This window comes from Tenrec ecaudatus, chromosome 8, assembly GCF_050624435.1.
Source record: "Tenrec ecaudatus isolate mTenEca1 chromosome 8, mTenEca1.hap1, whole genome shotgun sequence".
Taxonomy (NCBI): Eukaryota; Metazoa; Chordata; class Mammalia; order Afrosoricida; family Tenrecidae; genus Tenrec; species Tenrec ecaudatus.
The window spans coordinates 146,588,323-146,604,370 of record NC_134537.1 but is presented as its reverse complement, the minus strand read 5'-3'; the positions used below and the strand labels follow the sequence as shown (position 1 = coordinate 146,604,370).

Sequence of the window (16,048 nt, the reverse complement as noted above, 5' to 3'; positions counted from 1 at the left end):
GGGCTGGTGGGGAGGGAGGTGCCCTGCTCAGCTCCGTGTTACCTCTTCCAGGAAGACGTAGACATCTGTTCATTCAGCAATGCCTTTGTGCCACCTGCTACGACTTGGATCACCTTTGGCACTCTATCTTTCTCCTCGCTTAGACCGTGAGCCCCTTGAAGGTACCTAGTGGGCACATCACAACTATTCATTGAAAGACAGGTTTTGGTCCTGGCCATGGTAGCAATGGGCTTTCCAAAGAGAAGAGACCTTGACCTTCACATAGCAACTGTGTCTGACTCCCCTCTCTAACCCCTCACCCCTCATCGGGGCGCCAGGATTGATCTGTAGTCATTCCTGGTTGGTTCCCCCTTCTGTATGGAATGAAGGGTGCACATGCCATTGGAAGTACATGTCCTGAGGCTGGCCATCCCCCGCTGGATCTAGGGACAGATCTTTCCCCTCTGCTGCCCCTTGCAGCCCACCTGTGGCCAATCAAGAGGCAACGGGCAAGCTCCAAGGGGCCAGCAGAGCCGGTGTTTTTGTTTCAAAATGTTAGACTTCAGCATGATGTAGTGCCCTGGCATTTCTGAGCTAGTTTACAGTAATCGGGCATCTGTTAATGTTCACCTTCTCCTGAACGCACTGTTGCTGACACAGGGACTTGCTTTGTTGCCTACATGCCAGCCCTTCGCTGCACAGTAACCAGTGTGGACCAGTGGGGAAAGTGAGGAGGCCGGTAGCCACAGAAAACTTGTGAGCGAGGGTGCCTTAGTGCGCGGCTGCATCCCGCTGAGCCTCCATGATGCCAGCAGGATCACAGCGCGTTCTCCTTGAGGCGGTCGTAGGCATTCCAGGTGAGGCGGGGATGTGAAGCCCAGTGCTTGGCTCATCCACTCGCAGCGACCCTACAGGACAGGATAGAACTGCCCCTGGGGGTTCCCCAGACGGTGACTGTACTGGAGTAGGAGCCCCATCTTTCTCCCGGGGGAGCCTCTAGTGGTTACGAAGTGCTGACCTTGCAGCTAGTAGCCCCACTCGTAACCACTCCGCCGCCAGGCTGCCCTTGCTTGGCTCGTGGGGCGGGCTTCATACATGCGTGCATCCCCTCTGCCCTGCCGCTTAGTGCCCGTGCCAGGTCTTCCTTGGAGCATTTGTGTCAGATGCTACTTGATGGTTCTTTTCGTTGGAAAGTAACATGTTTGAATGGCTTTTCCTTCCAAGAAGGTCAGAGTGCGTTATTACTTTGGCTCCCTGCCCTGCTGCATCTCTCATGCATGCTTCCCGTAGACTCTAGAGCTGAGGGCTGCAAGTGGGACTAGAACATATCTTACTGACACGTCAGAATGGATGGAGTCAGAACATTCCAAATCCCTCGGCAGAGGTAGATGTGCCAACAAGTCAACCCCAACCCGGGGCAGAGTACGTAATAAGCAGGGGCAGCAGGGCCCGGCCAATTCTTACTTGTTCCTCGGTTGACCACCGTCCTGATGTGGTGAGAAACCTGGGCAAGCGTGCTCCAGCCAGCTGCCACTTCACCCTCGCCGGTCCTCTACTTCACCAAGCGTGACATCCTCTTTCAGTGAGCGGTCCCTCCAAAGCAAACGTGTCCTTTAGACAGTTTTCGGTTGTGACACTAGGTTGTCATTAGCTAAACTTCCTGACTTCCATGGCCAGGCCTTTCTTCCCAGTCTCTCTCAGCCTAGAAGCCCTACTGACATCCGAAATACAGCATGCCGCTCACTCACTGCCGCGGACTCATCTCTGACTCATAGCCACTGTGTACGACAGGGTCGAACTGCCCCTGAGGGCTTCAGAGACTGTGACCCTTGAAGGGCCAGCATTGCTTTGTAACCATACCAGGAGTGCAAACCATGGCAGTGCGACACAGAGGGTGCTGGCTTAGAGTCCTGAGGCAGTATTGTACCTACCTCTAGCCGGCGGGTCTGCTGGCCCACATGAGCTCCTGTGGAAACTGTGAAAGAGAAGTGTGTTAGTCCACGTAGACTAGAGACACAAATCCAGGGAGACACATATATGTATAAGAAAGAGCTTTATAAATTCTCCTAGGGGGAGGTGCTGGCCCCTCAGACCTCTCTACTGGTTCCCTACTCCATGCCGGCTTGTTGCATTCACATCTTGGAGCACCGGGTTGAAGTCTGGTCCCTCTTTCCCCGTGGAGATTGGAGAGCTGATTCCAGGGGCTTACGTGGAGAGCAAATGTTTTGAGAATGATGAGGGTAATGAATGTACAAATGTGCTTTACACGATTGATGTGTGTATGGATTGTGATAAGAGTTGTATGAATCCCCAATAAAACGATAAAAAAGAGCTTTATATGCAAAAGTAATTGAATATTGAGAAAACATCCCAGCCCAGTCCAGATCAAGTCCATAAGTCCTATATTAGCCCAGATTCTCCATATCAACGTATAAATTCCTCTTCAGACTCACCTAACACATGCAATGATGCCAAAGAGCAGGAAGATCATGGGCCAGTGGGTGGGAAGTCTTGTGGATCCAGTGACATTGTAAGCATCTCTGCACTGGGCAGGGTCTCCACGTGATTCCCCCAGCTCAGGGCACTGGTGTAGTTCCATGTGTCTTCTCGACTGGGAGGTCTCACAGGGAGTGAGCGTGTGTCCTTCCTCCAATGAGCTACCCATCTGCTCACCGCCTCCAATGGAGGCTGTCAGGCTGCAATCTGACCGACAGGCTAAGCTCCATGCCTTCACTTCCAAGCCTGAAAATGACACCCGATTATATAACTACCACAAGAAGCGGTTTCATGAAGCCTCAGACTTGACTTTTTGAACCTGCAGATACTAGGCTTGTCCCTGTTGTTGATGTGTTAGGCATCATTGAGTTGGTTCCAACTCAGAGTGACCCTTTGAGAAGCAGAATGGAACCCTACCTAGCCCTGCACCATCCTGACAATTAGGACTGAGCCCGTAGTTGCAGCCACTGGGTCAGCCCATCTCGTGAAAGGTCTTCCCCTCCTCCGTTGCCCTGCCCCTTGGCCTCCTCCAGGGGCTGTTCTGTCCTGACAGCCTGTCCAACGGAGGTGTCTTCAACTGTGTTAGGCTGGGTTCTTTAGAGAAACAAATCCACAGAGACTCATATGTGTACAGAGAACTTTATATAAAGGGTAAGTGTACATTCAGAAAGCATCCCAACCCAGTTCTGTCCAAGCCTATAAGCCCAACATGAGCCCATTTGTCCGACACCAATCTGCAAAGTCCTCCTCCATCTCACAAAACACACGCAATGATGCCGACTGCAGGAGGAAAGCTGAATCAGTGAGTGTGTAAGCATCTCAGCGCTGGCAGGGGTCTCCACACGGCTGCTCTAGCACCCAGGGCTGCATCGGGCAGGTCCATGTGGCTTCTTCTCAGGGATGTCTCACAGGAAGTGAGCCTTGCCAGCTGAAGCAGGGAACTGGCTAAGGCAGCTGCAGCCTGGTCCGACCATCAGAGAACAAGAGACGCAAGAACTAGAAAGGCGAGGCTCACTGAGCCATTTATCCCACATGTGTTTATTGGCCAGGTTGACACAATAAACCTTAACCTTCTCATCATCTGATCTCTCTTTTCTTCCCCCTGTCTCCCTCTCTTCTGTCGTTTACCATTTATGGCGTGTCTGCAGCCAGTGATGGTCAAGACCACTGAGTGCTGTCTGCCATTCCCAGTCCGCCTCGAGCCAGCAGGCTCTGCAAGCCCACTCTCGCTCCGGTGGAAGCTGGTGCTGGGTCTACATCGGCAAGCATGCAGTGGTGTGATGCCCCTGCCCTGTCCGTCACTCTTGCTCTGTGCTCAGTCAGGACTGAGCAGCCAGCTCTGTGCCCGAGAGTGAGAAGGCGGGCGGTGGCCTGTGCCAGCCCCAGGAGCCCATCCCTGCCCCTCCCCCACCAGCTCTCGGGACTGATGACACCAGGGGACTCCTGAGGGAGAGAGAGACAGCCAATGTATCCCCTCTTCATCACTCTGGACTGGGATGTTGTATGTTCTTTCCAGGGCGTCTTCTTAATTCCATTCTAAAAATACGTCTTCATTCTCTTCAGAACAGATTTTTAATTGCTCCCTCCATGGAAAATGTTGAGTGGAATCATTGTTCAGGATAACAGTGTCCTTAATGAGGAGTCCAGTTTCCAGCTCAGTGCCTCAGGCTCCACATTTGGGCAAAGATAAAGAGGTTTCTGGTCAGTCTATGCTTTGGGGGGTGGTCAGCTTTGCCACTCTGGCCGTCTCTTTAATCTGGGATGCTGCATTACTGGCTCGGGTAGTTTGCTGAGGGGAGGAGACTTGGGATCCGTCCGTTACTCAGGGTCTAGATTCTTGTCCCAGGTCTCCTGGCGACTGGCTGAGTGACTTTTCACAGCCCTTCTTCTCCCCTCTAAGTCTCGGGTGTCTTATATATGACATGTCACGGGGGCTAGGTCAGCACCCACCACTGATTTCTCACCTCACGGTGCATGGACAGACAAGCGGCCCTGGTGGCTGCCCCAGGGCCCGAGGGGAGCCAGCACGACAGTTGAGAAGGTCCAGGCCAGGTGACCTTGACCAGCCCTCTCCCCCCAAACTCGAACCCTGTGCCTTCAGGTCCCTCCTGGCTCAATGGCCCTCTTTGATACCCCCTCCAGTGAGTGACATCACTTCCTCAGCCAATTCAAAGCTCACCACCCTTGTAGCCCGTCCAATGATTTGGTTGCCCCTGGCTACCATTTCCTCACCTTCCCCGTGGCCTGTCACAGCCACCTTTCACCAGGAGGCCCCGCTGTGCAAAGCCCTGGCAATTACAAGCCCACATGGACTCAGGCCCGTTGGCTCCAGCAGCCAGAGCATGCCATCAGCACCCACCCCAACACATGACATGTTCAAGTGTCTCCTTCTTATATTGCTGTGTCTTTTTCTTTGTTCTTCATGGGTAATGCATATATTTTGGTAAAAATTCCAAAGGAAGAGTGTTCAGTAGACTTAGATGATCCCCACCACCCGAGTCAAGAAAACTGCTTTGTGCCAGGGCATCCTGTAGACGGTCTATCTGCTGGATGGGTAGCCACCTCTCTAGAGCAGGACCTGGCTCTTGTCACAGTCTTCCGCAGGTCTCAGGGCAGGACACTGTTGTCCAGGAGTGAGGTGAGGCAGGTGCCATGTGTCTTCCTCCTCCTGTCAACTCCCCCAAGTAAATCCTATCCAACCTTCATGCCCCAGCAGAAACCCCATGCCCTATAGGAAGCTCTGGTTTCTCTTATTCCTTGATGTGTCGATAGATAGCCCAGAGAGACTGGACAAGGCCCAGATCAAGACCAAACTCCTTGCCATCCAGTCATGTCCGACACATGGTGACCCTTACAGGACGCAGTAGAGCTGCCCCTGTGAGTGTCTGAGACTGTGACTCTATGGGAGCAGAAAGGTGCATCTTTCTCTCATGGAGCCGCTGGTGGTTTTAAACTGCTAACCTTGTGGTCTGCTAACTACACAAATCCCAATACCGCTGGGACTCCTAGGCCCTGATCCAGATGTTTGTTAATTTTCTCTCTCAATTCAACCACTGTAGTGGCCTTGGGGGAGTTGGTGCCACTACATTCTCTCATGATGACTAGGGAAACTGCGGCTCAGAGAGGTTTGCTGACTCCCACAGAAGCTAAGGCTCAAGCCCACCCTGTTCCTCATTCCCATCCAGTGCCTTCCATCATGTTCTCATCCCTCCCCATCCGTGCTGTCTGTTGCATCGTGGGCAACTTGAGTCTCTCTTGTGATATGTCTCCTGGGCTGGCCTGTGTGGTGGTGGGACTGCACTTTGTCCACTGCTAAAGATGCCTGCTCATGCCGCCCATCAGATGGCTGGCAGGTGGAGGTCTGGCCGAGAGCACCTTCAGGGCTTGCCTGTCAAATGGAGGTCAGGCTCCCGGCAATCTCCACCCCCTCCCGTTCCCAGCCCTGCTGACTGCCCCTTGAGGAATAAGGTGAGGATTCCCATAGCAGTCTATTGTGTTTGCTCCAAATGTTAGGAATGTTTGTTCCAAATGGTGGTGGTGGTGGTGGTAGGTGTAGGGAGGGAGGGAGGAAGGAAGGATGGAGGCAGGCAGGCAAGCAAGGGTTTTGCCTTGAGCTCCTGACAGATGATGCTGCGCCCCCTGCGTGTGGCTTCTCATTTCCCATTCAATGCCAAGCCTGTGAGGGATCCAGTCACTCGCCCACAGCTCTGTCGGTAAAATGCCAACAAGCCATTTATGTCCCTGTGTCTTAGAAAATGAAAAACTTAAAGCCATTCAACAAAAGCAGCCTATGAATGAGTCGTGCAGATTTACATTGCAAAACCATGGGGGCTGGCCTCTGGGAACTGAGGGCTCTGCCAGGACCCAGGACTGAGCCCACAGGATAGGCAGAGCGGGCTTCTGGACTGAGGTGTCATGCTGGGGTCACCTGGGAGGGAACTTGTGTCTGCAGGTACGTGTTGCTTTTCTTGGGACCCAGCTTGTGCTCGACTGTGCCAAGGGAGCTGGGGGTGATCTGGGAGGAGTAAGAGGAGGAGCCGCCTGGAAGGGAGTAGTTCTCCTGGGAGGTCACCAGAGGTTAGAGGCTGTGTGTGTGTGTGTGTGTGTGTGTGTGTGTGTGACAGACAAAGAGGTGGGTGCAGCTCAGATTCTGTGCTTTTGAAGATGTGTTTGGTAAGGACAGTGACGTGGGCTCTTCTGGAGGGAACCCTGACACCCTTCTAGTGTCCCCCACCCCACAGGGCGGGGTGCTGCTGGTGCAGGTGGAGCATGGAGGGCTGGTCTCAGCAGGGGTGGTGGTGCATGGGTACAGCTGAGTTAGTGGGTTTGGCTGGGTTCCGCAAGTGGGCCCAGTGAGAAGCTGTTTGGGTCATGGGAAGTATTTCTGTCCACCTATGGAGTGTTTCTTTGTTCTCTGCAAATGCACAAACCTGTGTGATTCTCCTATGATTCTGTGGGGAGGCTGGGGGCAGGCAGGCCTCCTCTGGAGCTGTGGGAGGTGTCGGCTGGCAGCCAGAGGCCAGTCTGCTGAGCAGGGAGAAGCCCTGGCATGCCAGGCTCGCCGGCTGACCTGCTCTGGGCCAGCTCCTTGTGCTTCAGGGCCAGATCTTTGTCCAGAGCAGCCCCCTCTGCCCGGACTGAGAGAGCTGCCCCCTGAGGGGGCTCTCGGGGGTTCTGTTTGCTCTTGCCTTCAAATCCTCTCTCAGAACTTCTTAGACAGCTGCTGAATCGATGCTTTATCTTCTCAGATTCCCAAGTAACTTCAAGAACCTCCCGCCCTTGTTTCCCTCCCAGGGAAATGGCCTCCAGGATTCTGGAGTGCTGGACTCCCCTGGAGTCCTTGGATGGCACAAGCGATTAACCAGACATTCATGGAGAGGTTGCAAGTTCGAGTCCACACAGAGGATCCTAAGAAGCAAAGTCTAGTTATAGTGACCCTCTCATCCACGTGACCAAGACTGACTGTGTGACAAGTGATGTTTGTTTGGGTTTTTTAATCCCCTCACCGCTTGGACATCTGTTGAGTGTGGTGGGGACAGCTCGGCCTCGGGGAATGACCCCGAGCGCTTCACTGTGTGGCTATGTCAGCAACCCTGCGCACAGCAGAACCAAACGCTGCCCGACCCTGGGCCCTCCTCACAGTTCCCCCTGTGCCTGGGCCCATTGTCCAGCCACGGTGTCCATCCAGCTCCTGCAGGGCCTTCCTCTCCTGCGCTGCTCCTCTTCTTTACCGAGCATGGTGGTCTTCACTAGCTAGGCCCTAGCTACTTCCCAGCCATTCTCAACCTGTGGGTCGCGACCCCTTTGGGGGTCAAACGACCCATTCACAGGGATCACCCTATTCATGACAATGATGAAGTAGTGACAAAAATAATGTTATGGTTGGGGGTCACCACCACATGAGGAACTGTCTGAAAGTGTCGCGGCATTAGGAAGGTTGAGGACCACTAAGCTAGGGCATCTGGGAGCTGGCTCACACTCTTGGGCCGTGGTGCTCAGGGATCTACTTCCGCATCGTGGAGGGTCCTAGTCTAGCAACTCAAACCTAACTGCTTGCCCACCAGGACCCAGGCTCCAGTGGCGGCAGCTCCGAATCCCCAACACGCCCTTCTCCCTGGAGAACAGTGCTGAGCTTTGTCCCTGGCTTCCTCCAAAAGGTTTCCATGTGTCACACCCAAGGGGCAGCTCCCAGATCTTATCTCTGCACCGTTTCCCCATCCCAGACCACTGTGCAAAACCCCTCCCTCAGTCCACTCATCCAACACAGGACCTTCCCAGGAGTGGCCACACTGGCCTTATTCCTTTCTCCCTTCCTGGGCCTCTACCCTTCACAACCTCCTCCCCAGCCCTGGTCTGCCCCAGCTCCCTGCAGGTGTCAGTCAGTCTGCCTGCACTTCTTCAAGTCACCATGACTCCCATCACTCCTCCAACAAACAGTGGGCTGGAGCGATACTTCTAGAACAAGTGGTGGGGGCTCAGTGTTGTTGAAGGTGGTAAACGAATCCATTTTTTAAAAATGCATGTCTTAAAAGTCAGCCACGAGTTATCGATGTAAGTGGAATTCAGGGAGGCTCGGAGCCTGAGTGTAGGGAGGTTGCTGGACAGAGTTCATTGATGGCAATGGGACCATGTTCTCTTCACTGGGTCACCAAGTAGCTCATCACTCCGTTGGACTGCTGTCTTCTATAAACTCGTTTTCTTATTTGTCATAGATGGGTTTATTTATAGCCAAAGACAGGAAGCATGGAGAACATTTCTGTCGAGCCAGCCCAATAAACCGCGCAAGAATGTTAATTCCGAGAATGAGCCTCAAGGTCATTTTTTTCCCCACATCCATACATTGTGATCGTCGATCCCAGTCTTATCTAGGTCACCCCGATGTCCTCAGTACATCAGAGGATGCGGAGAAGGGACAGAGTGGGCGAGGGAGGGGCGTGGCGATTTTACCTATATCCTTCCTGTTGAGTGAGCATTGACGACCATTGCCAGCAGCAGGAGTTTATTTCATTTTATTTGTGGGTGAAGGGCTGACATGCACCTTGCTGGGCCCTCCTCTGTCTTGTCATTTAGAAAGAGCCTAAGAGCATTGCAACCATGTGGCAGTTGATTTGTTTCTTGTCCCCCAGGTGAAAAGGCAATCCAAGAACAGTTTTTTGGGGTTTTTTTTAAGTATGGTTGAAGCTGGTGTACATAATTAAGTATTCATGATGATTTAACTATAGCTTGGTCCGCAAACCAAAATACCATCTTTTATTTGTCAATAAACCAGTCTTTCCGGCACAACTAATTCAAAGGAAATGAAATGTTCCGTAGAACTTGTTAAATGCAGGGACGTAGAAATGTGTCTTCATATCTAATGAAGGCTATTAAAAATGGTCTTTTAATGCTCATTTAATATAATCTTGGAATAATATACTCATATGAAATATTTAACTAAAAATCCTTTTACCATAAGACCTGCAAAAAGATGATGAAATGATTTTTATTCCTAACTGTAGGGATTTATGCACGTGTGGATTCACGTGAAAGAGGTTCATTAGTCACACGAGGGTGGGACATGGTGACCTGGGGACCCCAACCCCAGGAACCGGTGATGAAGAGCAGGGGCCAGGGAAGGGAGTGAGTTGGATAGAAAGGGTGCTGAGGGGAGGAGGAACCAGGCCCAGTGGTGGGGCGGGTTGCGGTTGGTTCTACCCTTGGCTTCTCAGAAATCCCTTTTCACCCACAGCTGGCCAGCTATGCCGTCCACTACTGCCCCCGGGTTAACTCACCCTCACGACAGCCTCGTCGGACAGAGTGGAAATGCTCCCTAGGACTGCTCTGGATGTACAACTTTGGGAGCAGACAACCGCATCCTTCTCCCACAGGATGGTGGATTTGAACTGCTGACCTGGTGTTTAGCAGGGCCAACGCATAACCCACCATACTATAGGGCTCTCTGGCCTCCACAGCAAGTTCCCCAAGCTGCCCAGAGGTGAGGGCACCTGCTGATGGTGTCTCTCCCTCATTTCCACCACCACCCCACGAAGCCACCGGGTAGAGTTGCCTTTCCGGAGAATACATCCCCTGCAGGCAGCGGGACGCAGCCGTGCCTCTGTCTGGCCCTGTGGTTGGGATGAGGAGTGAGGTGGAGCCGCAGTGAAGGTATGTGTCTCCCCAACTGCAGCCCCAAAGGTGCATCTGCAACTAATCCCTGGCTAAGTATCTTCTTTGCCGGCAGCCTCAGATTAGAAAGGGGTGTGCCAGGTGCAGGCGACGTCATTTCCGGGAACTGGCTGTCACATGACTTGGCTGGACACTGGACGCTTGGATTTTGTCCTCCTGCCCAGTTGGTGAAAGCTGCAAGGGCCACAGGCAGGGGTCCTGCCGCCCAGCTCTCTCTAGGAGAGAAGTCACAGCCCAGGGGTGGGGACAGGTTCGCCTATGGCCTGGATGCGGTACCCCTGGTAAGTGCTTCCTGGAGAGACCCACGTCATTTGCATCCTGTGGGGAAGCCTCCAGAGAGGACTTCCCAAGACAGATGGCACACTGCCCAGTCTGGAGTCCTCTTCACCCTCACTTGTGTGTTAGGGTCCCTCTTGTAGTTCTCGTGTCAGTCTGTCTCCTTAGCCCTCTGCTCCATCAAAATGACAGCCACCTCTAGTGGCCGAGCCTCCTGACCACCGGTCCAAAACAAGGGAGACAGGCGGTCACCTTGCGACCTGTACTGTTTGCACTGGCTAATTTTTGGAAGTAGATCACCAGGCCATGCTTCCTCCTCTGTCTCAGTCTAGGACCACCACCAAAACTTGACCACCGTGAGTGACCCTCTTGCCAATGGGGCTTACTGCCAGCTTAGCTCCTGGCTACACACAAGCCACCGCGGGGAGGATGGCCTGGTCGATGGGGGTAGGGGGGCTTCCAGTCTAAAGAGAATATGCCGTCTGGAAGCTACTCACGATACAGGATTATTGGGAAATGGCTTGGATCATGGGGAAGTGGCCTCAGGGTCACCAGAGGGTGGGCAGGGGTTCGGGGTGGGGGAAGGCTCAGGGGCGAGACAGCCCCCACAGGGCTGCAGGGGCTCTGTGGAGAGGGCAAGAGGGGCTTGTTCAGGGCAGAGGATTAACCTCAACCCCTGTAGAAATGGTGCCGCGGTGGTCAGGACCATGGCGGTATTTGGTGACCCATCCTGTGAGCACATTTATTTGTATCTATTCCAGTTGGTTGACCTGCCACAGCCTATCCTCAAATATATCAATCCAAGGTGTTATTATTTATAAACCATTGCCTCACAAGCTCCCCGCGGACTCCCCTGCCAAATGACGTCCCCGGCGGCGGCTGGTCATTGCAGGGGCAGAAGGGCATGCACGGGACTGTGGGTGCCTTCAGACGCAGCCCGGATTGAGGGGAGACCCTCCTTTGGGAACGCTCCCCCTTGGGTCCTGGTTCTTTCTGGCCCTCGGAGTCCCTGAGAGCACAGTTGGCCAGCCTGGGGCAGGCTGACCTGTCGGGGACCTGCAGACATAGCACCCCATGACCACTAACAGGCATGAAGGCCACAGGAACTGCTCCGTCCCCTCCCCTTCAGATAGACTGGTCACAACCTCTTAGCATGCTGGCCTCTCCTCTCTACATGGGCTGCTTTTTGTGACCGTCTCAATGAGCTCATGGCCTGATGGCACCGGGCAGCCCTGGGGGTGCTGACCAGACCCGCAGAGGGCAGGGTGACCAGGGAGACTTGGGTCTGGTGGCCAGCCCTTTGTGCCAAGATCTCAGTGTGCGACTGGTCCCCGAGGCATCTCTGGGCTCTCCCCCAGGCTCCTGAGTCCTCAGGCAGGTGATGCAGTTTGTTCCCGGGCGCGGTTCACATGCAGGTGGGCGGCGTGTACCCTCCAGAGGGACCTAGTAAACGATTCAGCAGGCACATTTCATCCCAAACCTTTTCTGTTCCAAGCAGAAAAAGGCATCTGACTCTTTCGCAGATGTGGAAATGATGGGCTCGAAGCAGTCAGTGATTTACTTAATGACACCCAAGCCCTTGCCTGTGGCGAACCATGCACCTGGCTGCCACCGCGAGGCCTCTCTCCCGCATCCTTACTCTCTCGCCCAAACCCAGGCCCAAAGGGGAGCCGAGTTCCCTGCAATCTCACAACCAGGCACCAGCTACTTACACAGCAGAAGACGATGCACAAAGCCTCTCCTGAGTCGGGCAGCACGTCCCGTTTGTTAATCATCCCAGGCTGGATATTTGCACGGCATTCTACTTTTACACCAAGATGGAGGTGACTTAACAATATGGCGTTATCGCGGGGATGAATGAGTCTGTCAGAAATCACTCCTTACTGAATGGCTTCTTTAACCTGAGCTGCCAAGAGAGTCTATCACAGCGGGAAGTCGTGCTTTGAATGAGGTGTCCTGATGAAAAATTGATATTGGTAGAAAATAACATTTTTAAAAAATTCTAGGTATTAGCGGTAACTTGGCGCTCTCTGCGTGACTCAGGAGGGGGTGGTGGTGGTGGTGGCATGTTTTGCCGTGTCCACACACGTGTTGACATGAGTTTGCAGCCTTGTGCAGTCGCATCTCGCCATCACCGCCAAATTGCCACCTTTCAACGCCTGCGGACAGTCACGTTAAGATCGCTCTGAGCGAGAGATAGCTCATGTGGTCAGGCATTTCAGTGTCACACTCAATTGGCTAAACACAGTCATTTGGGCTCTGTTATTGACTAATTTGGGTAATTCACCTGCTGGGAAACATTTAAAGATAAAAATGTAAAACCCTGCCAGTTTATGAGCAAGGTCCTTGATGTCGGTGTCACCGCGGGCGGCTCTCAGGAACGCTCCGGCATGTTGCATTTCAGCGAAATGGCGCTGGGAGCCCGTCAGCTGTCTGTCCGCCCGTCTCCCTGGGCTCATGGGTATTTCCTATCAGGGCAACTATTTTATAGCTGGGCGGCTCCGGTTTAATAGAGAATGCCATTAACAAACGTGCCCGAGTGTGTCCCCGTCTGGCGCCTTGATTAGGCATCGCAGGCTCACAAGCTCAGCTCTTGATTGGTGTTGAATTATGTCACACCCTGGTGGAGCGTCGCAGGCTGTCACCACTGATGGATTAATGACGGAGCACTTGCCACACGGCCTCACCCATGACAGCAGCCACCCAAATGGAAATGACATCTGGGCCAGGTCTGAAGGAGGCCTGGGACGTCCAAGGTGGGCTGGTTCTAAGCGCCTCCTCCGGCACCCGTGTGGGGGAGCAGTGTGGGGGAGCAGGGAAGGGGAGCATGCTGAGACAAGTCGCTGTGTCTCTGTCCTCTGCGTGGGAGTTTTGGGCCCTCAAAGACTACGTGCCCCTAGGAACATGGTTTTGAGATGTTTAGCACCCAGCGTGACATCCTGGGTGTTGCAGATGGGTCATGTGTTCAGCTGCTCACCGAAAGATGGGGGGCTGAGTTCCCCCATCTTGGAAGAAAGGCCTGGAGGTCTACTTTTGAAAACTCCGTCACTGAAAACCCTGTGGGGCACAGTCTGCTCAGAGCCGCCCGGGGCCGCCCGTACGTTGCAATCAACTTGGCAGACACCAGTTTGGGATCTCACGTGGGTCTATTTTTCACCAAACTCCCACCCCTCCTCGCTGTGTCCCTTTACCACTTGAGTGGTCCTTAATCGCTGTAAGATCATAGTCTTGTACTATGGCCAGAAGACGCGTCTCCTCTCTTATCAACCCAGACTCGCAAAGGCCCACACCCACATGTGCATCTAGGTGAACATTTCTCAGGGGCTAGAAAGGGGATCTTTTCGATCCCCACTTCCCCTGTGGGAAGCCCTGTTGGTGCTGTGTGGTAAACATTGGACTGCTAACCACAGGTCGCGGTTCAAATCCGCCAGCTGCTCCAAGAGAGAAAGATGAGGCTGCCTGTTCCTGTGCAGAATGACCATCGTAGAAACTTCTACAGGGTCGGAATCAAGTCCATAACAGGGGAGTTCCCCCACCACCCCGTGTTGGTTCCCTTGGCTGAATTGTAACAGATGCTCAGTGTAAGTGGCTCGAACGAGTCTTTGCCCAAACTCTAGACCTAAGTGGAGTTCAGGAGATGCTGAAAATGTCACAGGATTTCACAAGACCCACAGAAGGAGGTGAAGATGGATAGCGCCGTGTTTCCTACTTGGCTTCCCGAACAGCTTGACCTTTTGCTTTAAGATTCCTCTCCAGGCAGTTGGTCCTGGGCTCCCTCTCGGAGCCTAGGCTTGAGCTAGGCTGGACTCTGAGTGTGAGTCTGGGTTCTGCTGCTCATTCAGGAGACACCCCTGGATGAGGTGCACGCCTTCTCTGCTCCCAACCTCAGCTTCCCCATTTGCCCAACAAATGACCATCTCCCTGAGTTGTGACGGGGACGGTCTGCCTAACCCCAACATGAGCCCATTCGATGGATGAGGAAACTACTGGAAGCTAAGTGAGTGTCCGAGAGGACACAGGGGTATGGGCCCTTGCCTTGTGACGCCAGAACGTGTCCTCCTCCCACTAGCCCAGGGGAGCTCAGATATGCCTATCTTAACACCTCCTGCCAGGAGTCCCACTGGCATAACGGTTAAGTGCCTGGCTGCTCACTGATGGGTTGGCGGTTCGAACCTTCCCAGGAGCTCCACTGGAGAAAGCCCTGGCCATCTGCCCCGGTAAAGCTGGTGGTCGAGGACACCGTACCGGGGAGCTCTCCTCTTGACACATTGAGCACCGGGACTTGAACTCAACTCGACTGCATCTGACAACGACATCCCCTGGAAGGCTCGCTAAGCCCCACGTGCTAAGCCCCCTTCCAGGTTTTCTGACTCACCTTTCTTCAGGCTCCCCAGTGACCCGGTGGCCCCTGGCCTAGCAGCCTCGCTCAGAGGCCCACGGCACTGGTGCCTGCTGCTTCATGTGCAGGCCTCGCTCTCTGAGCACGTTCCTCTGTGTCCCAGTTGGCTTCATAGATCTAACTTGCGGTCGCTACATGGTGACAGTGTGCTGTAAGAGAAATGGCCCCATGTCCTAGAATTTGCGTCCCTTCAGCTCAGAACAACAACCAAGAAAACACTGCCACCCAGTCCATGCGGACTCAACGATTCGCTGTTTACAGGAGTAGAAAGCCCAGTCTCTCCACCACCTTCAGCTCAGAATCTGGGACAATCATCCCTAATAAAGGTTCTTGGTGGGGGGTGGAGGGTACCCCAGCTGTTCCCTCCGTGTCCTTGAATGTGGACCGTTATAGGCATGTCGTCCAAGGCCACTCCCAGCTCCCTCAAGCTGACCCATTCCTCAAAAACAATTCCGCTTCCACTTCCCCCAGGGAGCCCACCCCGACTGCACCAGCCCACAGGGACCTCTTCTTTGCTGAGCACCTGGTACTTGCGTTACCATGGTGAAGAGCCTGATTTAGAGCTTGGGAACTCACGTTGTCTCTTCTACTAGATCGTGAGCTCCTCAGAGCCACCCACTGCCGGCCCTGGGAGGCCCTGGGAAGGTTGATTGGGTCCGGCTCCCCGGGTCCAGTGGGGTGAGGAAAACTGCCCAGGGTCTCACCAAGCACTGTCCCTAGACACTTCGTTGTGAATGAACTCTTGACAACTCTGGATTTTGCCCTGAGTCGCGATTGACTCCATGGCAGCGGGCTTGGTTTGGGGCTTTGATTATTTTTTTTCTTGTTAGATGTTTTGCTTGTTCGTTTTACCTTATACTTGATTTACCTTTTATGTTTACGTTTTAAAGTGACTTCCCAGGTAGCACGGCACTGAGCTCATGCTGGCCTGAGGTAGACAGGGCGCAGTGACCGCCCCTCCCTCCTGCCATGCACTGAGGGGACACCCCCAGAGCCGCAGCTACAAGCTTCCCCACTCGAGTAACTGGGCGGGTACTCGCTGGACTGGAGAAGGCGCATCTCCTGTTCCAGACACTCCGGAGGTGTCCTCTGGGGTGAGAAAAAAAGAGTCCCGGGGGCACCATGGTTAAGCATTTGGCAGGTAATTACAAGGTTGGCAGATCAAACCTATGGAGCAGAAGAAAGACCTGGTGGTCTACTTCTACGAAGATCACTCTGTTGTTTGGGCAGGGG

The 16,048-nt window shown here is 53.7% G+C and overlaps 1 protein-coding gene across 2 annotated transcripts in view; it reads left to right on the top strand.

Annotated features, from left to right (window-relative positions):
- Positions 1-16,048, top strand: part of KLHL29 (kelch like family member 29) — a 387,365-nt gene that overhangs the window by 28,838 nt on the left and 342,479 nt on the right. The window contains exon 1 of one of the 2 annotated variants that reach the window (XM_075557058.1): positions 9,858-10,119. The exons of the other annotated variant lie outside the window; for it this stretch is intronic. The gene's annotated coding sequence lies outside the window, so the exon portion shown is untranslated. Of the gene's footprint in view, positions 1-9,857; positions 10,120-16,048 lie in introns of those variants that run through there. 2 annotated transcript variants of the gene reach the window in all.